Raw genomic sequence first — 5,717 nt, 5'->3', positions numbered from 1 at the left:
TTTCAGTGTTCTGTGGAGTCTTTTTTTTTTGTCAATGAATTTCTTGGGATATATGCCCGGTGGTAGGTAACATTGTTGTCCTTAAAACACAAATCTGACTTTGTCACTCTTCTACTCAGAAGTCTTCAGTACCTCTCTGTTGATTCTAGGATAAGATAGAAAACCCCTAGCCTTACATTTAAGTACTCCACAGTATAGTTTTCATTTCCAGTCATGTTTCAAATCACTCCCCATGGCATATTGTACATTCCAGCCAACCTGAACCACTATGTATTCTCTGTATATGACTGATACTCCATCTGCCTTTCTATGACTGGTCCCCTTTGTCTGAAATTCACTCCCTCTTCAATTCTTCATCTTAGAATCCCAACCTCCTTTGAGAGAATAGCTTGGGTGACATCACCTACACAAGACCTTTTCTGATCTCCCCAATTATCGGCTCTTGAAATGACACTGAATGCCTTTGTACAGACCACCTTTCTTCTAGTCACCTAGGTTGTCAGTCTTAAAGACTTCTTCCACTCCTCTCTCTCTTACTCAACATATCCATCCAAGTCAGTTGCCTAGCCTTGCTAACTTTGCCTCCACTGACATTTCTTGTATCTGTCTGGTTCTCTCTACTCTCTCAGACACCATCCTAGTTTGGGCATGCATTTTGGGCCTTCTCACCTGGACTATTGCAATAGCCTGCTGGTTGGTCTCCCTGCCTCAAGTCCTACCCCTCTCCTGACCATCCTGGATGCAGGTGCCAAAGGGATCTTCCTAAAGAAATGCTGACCTTGTCATTCTTCAGCTCAAAGGACTCCCTGTCACCTCCAAGTTAAAAAAACAGACCTTTAAAGCCTGCTTGACATTTAAAGCCTTTCACAGTCTAGCTCTGCCTAACTCTTGAGATATCTACCCTCTTTCTCTTCCTGCACTGTATGGTCCTGCCAAAATGACTTCCATTCTGCTTCTCACACGTTACATTTCATCTCCTATTCCTGGGTTTTTACACTGACTGTCTACTATGTCTGGGATGCCCTCACCCCGCATCTCTTTTCCTTATGAGAGAACTGAGGGGTTTAGGACAGCAACTGGTTAATTGTGGGAATTGAGTTAACCACACTGATTCCATCTTGTGACTCAATTCTAGAGCTAGTTTAGTTTACATTCAATTATGCATCTAGTCCAATTTCTGTCTTGTCAGAGAAATTCATTCAATTGTGGAAACTGGGAGAAAACCTTATTGTTTGAATCTAGCCCTGCATGGCTGAGAAACTGGCCCACCTCTATCTATTGCCTAGAGACCCTTAACTAAGGACCTGGGTTATGCTGATCAGAAACCTCAGTCATATCCAAAGATTGATGTAAGGCGTTTTCTCACAGTTGTCCATCTCAAGCAACCCAAATACTTATATGAAAACTGGCCCCATTACTCATCAATCTGTTATTGTGTCTTTGATTGTATATAGACACTGGTGGGGAGGACACTGATTGTACCTGTTCACTCTCCCCCTCCCCATTTGGAAAGTCCCTCATCTTTCCTCCAATTAGAAATTAGATTACTTAATGTACTCTGGTTAATTATCCATGGGTCTTATTTAATTAATTGTTTTTAGCGTATAAAAATGTCTCCCCTGGGATTCAGGGTCTAAGCGTAAGCTGAACAGGTTTGGTCCCACTTGTCCGGGCAGTTGGTATGCATTGCTTAATAAATGGATATGCTTGGAAAACTGAACTTTTGCTTCCTCAGTCATTTCATCTTTCACCCACCCCACACTTATGCCATCTTCTAATGGTGTCCTTTCCTGACCTCCCCTGCTCTACTAACATGGTTTAGTGGATAAAATACCGACCTCAAAACCTGAAAGACATGAGTTCAGCCTTTGATTCTCAGTGGTTTGAAGTTTCTAGGCAAATCTCTCCAACCTCTTGCTCTTGCTAACTTTCAGATTGAGGAGGTGAGAATTTGCATTGGTAGAAAGTTTTCTCCTCTGAGAGTTTTCAGTGATATCAAAGTTCTAATCATGATTCTCTTTTTTGTGTTTTTATGTGTATATATTGTTTCTTCTAATAGCAGGTTAGCTCCCAGAGGGCAGGGACATTTTGGGTTTGCATTTGAATGCCTAACTTGGTGCCTTGGACCTTAAGGATGATTAATAAATGTTTGTTGAATTTGAATTGAATTGAAAGATGTCTTATTTCATTGGGAAAGTGCCTGGTACATAGTAAGTGCTTAATAAATGCTTGTTGACTTGACTCCATGGCTTAGTGGATGACTGCAATATGTTTCACTACTGTGGGAGCTAGAGGGACCCTGGGGTTCCCACAGGGGAAACTGAGTCAAGGAGAAATCAGAAACAGGGCTACCTCATTTATACTAAGGAAGACAGAGAAGGAATAAGGCCAGATTTTGTGCGTGTCTGTCCTTCCCTTTTGCCTTTCATTCTATTATTGACCTTAAGACAGATATCTGTGAGGCTTGTGATACAAAGGCCAGAAAGAACAGTAGGGGGCAGCTTGGTGGTGCAGTGGATAGTGCACTGGTCCTGGAGTCAGGAGAACCTTGTTCAAATCCAGCCTCAGACATTTACTAGCTATGTGACCCTGGGCAAGTCACTTATCCCTCATTGCCTCCAAAAAAAAGAAAGAAATGTTGTAGCAGAACTGGGGCTTCTTGACTGCTGTGCAGCACCCACTTCCCTCCCCTTCAACTGCAGTACCGGGGAAGGGGGGCAGGGAATAAACAATTATGTAGCACCTCCTAGAATCTAAAGCTGGATTTGAACTTACATTTTCCCATATTTTGGAGACCTAACCTGGGATGAGAGATGCCTGAGCTTACAGGGATCATTGCTGCTAAGGGGAATTTCAGACTGCCAGATGTTGTTAGCTATCACAGACCATGGAGAAGTCATGAGCAGGGATGAGTGAATGGACCCTTTTCCATACTGCTCTTTCCCCCAACCTCCATCCTCTAACCCTTTCCTTCCTCTTTAAGCTCTAGACAAACAGACACACACATGTACACACATACACATACGTAGACGCACACCAATTTCCTTTATTCCCTTCCTATACTCTGAGGCTATGGGTTGTGTGAGGTGTACAAGGAGGACTAGTACCTCTGGTGTGAGGGCTGCCAAAAGATGCCCAGTTCACTTGGGTTTTACTGTCTCCTTCCCTTCCCTTCCCTTCCCTTTTTTTTCTCTTCTTTTCATTTCTCAAAACCTTAAACCTACTACACTCTGAGACTCATACATTGGAGGACACTAGGACCCTGCCTAAGGGCTAGCTTCTGGACCCTCCTGGCTTAAGAGTGATTACCTGTAGTAACTGTTGCTGTTTCCCTCCCAGCCTGATGTAGTGTTTTTCTATGCCTCACTAAAAGAGCCATCCCCTGGCTACTTCTTAAAGAGGCCTATTCACTGAATGGGCACTTCTTCACCCTAAGTGAGTTCTTGAATAGACCTTGATCTAAAGGAGCCAAGGTCTCCCACTGCATCCTGGGTCATCTCTAGTCATCCTGATGAATATCTGGTCACTGGATTCAGATGGCTGTGGAGGAGAAGTGAGGCTGGTGACCTTGCACAGCCCTCACTCACTCAAAACAAAGTCAGGTGCAAATCATGTCATCATTTCTCTGATGGCATGGTCTTCTTGGGCAACAAAGGATGAAGACAACAGAAAGGTATCTCCCTCGACAGAGGCCTGGGGCAACTTGGCCAGTGGTTTGAATTTAGTACCACCTGGTGGGCAAAATATGTTTTACACTCCCTTGCTGGTTAATTTATAAAGTGTCATTCTGCCTTCCTTTATGCCAAGGGTTCTTAATTCAAGGAGTCTGCTAATGGATTTCAACTTGGATAGGAAAAAATTTTTATATATTTTTTTTTACTAGCTACTAACTGAAATTTTGTATTTCCTTCAACAAGCTTCACCATACTTGCAAAGGGGTCCAGGACACTAAAAACATTAAGAATCCCTGCTTTTGGCTTTAGCTATGCAACTCACAACTCATTGCAACATCCCAAGTGCAGGGGCACGCTGGTAACTGGCACTCCAAAAATGCACAACACACTTTTAAGTTTAATCTGCATTATTAACATTTTTCCATCTTTTTTTTAAAGCCTAATCAATCAACAAAATGATAAATCAAACCCTGATTTGTAGCATTTTCAGATTTCAGAGGTGTAAATGCTCACAGTGAAAACTGAATAATTACCTCTCTGGCTCCAGGATACCACTGCCTAAGTGTTACCTGATACCCTTCTAGTATACACACAAACCACACCCAGGTTTCCTGAGACTCCTTTGTTGATTCATTGGATCACAGAACTGGAAGGAACTTTAAAGATCATTATCCAAACCCCTCATAAACTAGTCTATTACAGATGAAGCTAACTTTCTCTAATCTCCCCAGTTTGTAAAGATCTTTCACCCCTCAGAGTACCACTTTGTACCTCTTATTCACTTACCATATTCTTTTTTTCTTTATAATATTAATATGAAAATAATCTTTTTAAATTAAAAATATTTTCAATTAATAGGCATTTATTTTCTGTATCTAGGTGGCATAGAAGATGAACCTAGAGTCAGGAAGACCTGTATGCAAATTTAGTGAGATTCTGGGCAAGTCACTTAACTACTGTCTGTCTCAGTTTTCTCATCTGTAAAATGGGGATAATAATAGCACCTATCCCCCATTGTTGTGAGGATCAAATGAGATAATATTTGCAAAGTGTTTTGCAAACTTTAAACCATTGCATAAATATTTGTTATCATTATTTTCTCTCTTTTTCCAACTGAAAAGAAAAAGAAGTCATGTAACAAATATGCAGTTATATAAAACAAATTTCCACACTGTACATATCCAAGTGAAGTCTATGGATCCCTTCTCACAACAGTAAAATAAAATACATAGGATTACAGAGAAAGTCAGTTATATTGAAAGAATAGTTACATTTTTAAGCCCAGGTTAGGAATCTCTGCCTTTGGGCCTAGGCCTTGTTATATTAATGCTGAGTCAAAGGGTACGCATAGTTTAGTCATTTTAGGGGCATAGCTCCAAATAGCTTTCCAAAATGGTTGGACCAAGTTGTCACAGGAGGATCTTCTAGCTCAGTAGGACAGATCTGCCAAAATTTGGATTCTCTTGTTATAGCTTTTGGAGCCTTGGGTCAGGTCCTTTCCTCGGTGAAGTTTTGGACAAAGATTTTAACAAATAATATTTATTATCATAATTGACATAACATAGTAGATTAAAATTTATGAAACATCTCTGATTATAGCAAGGAGGGGCCATCCTATGGATCATGGTCAAAATTGCCATTCCTGGTTTTGGGGGGTTGGTTCTGCTTCCACTTAGGGATCAAGAGCTTGCATATCCAAATGATGAAGAGTTCACATTAACCCCCCCAATCATGTGAATGCAAGTAATCATGAGTCATGCTATCCATGATTCAGTGGTACAAAGGGGACCATGTGGCCCCTCTACTGTTTTCTTCTTTTCTGATTGTGAGTCAAGCCAAGATTGTTTTGAAGTGGAGCTGCCATGGTAGGAAGGGGGGTTCGCCATTATCCTTGGAACCCCAGCCTCCATCCATCCATGAGAATATGGAGTCAAAAGCACATTTGCTGATGTAACAACTCTGAACCTGTATCTGCTTCTGGACTATGTGCCTCCAATCCCTGCTTGATGCAGTATCTCCCACCTGTCCAGAAGTTCCCCTTCA

This window comes from Notamacropus eugenii, chromosome 4 (genome assembly GCF_028372415.1).
Source record: "Notamacropus eugenii isolate mMacEug1 chromosome 4, mMacEug1.pri_v2, whole genome shotgun sequence".
Lineage (NCBI taxonomy): Eukaryota > Metazoa > Chordata > Mammalia > Diprotodontia > Macropodidae > Notamacropus > Notamacropus eugenii.
Note: the sequence above shows the minus strand (reverse complement) of the source record.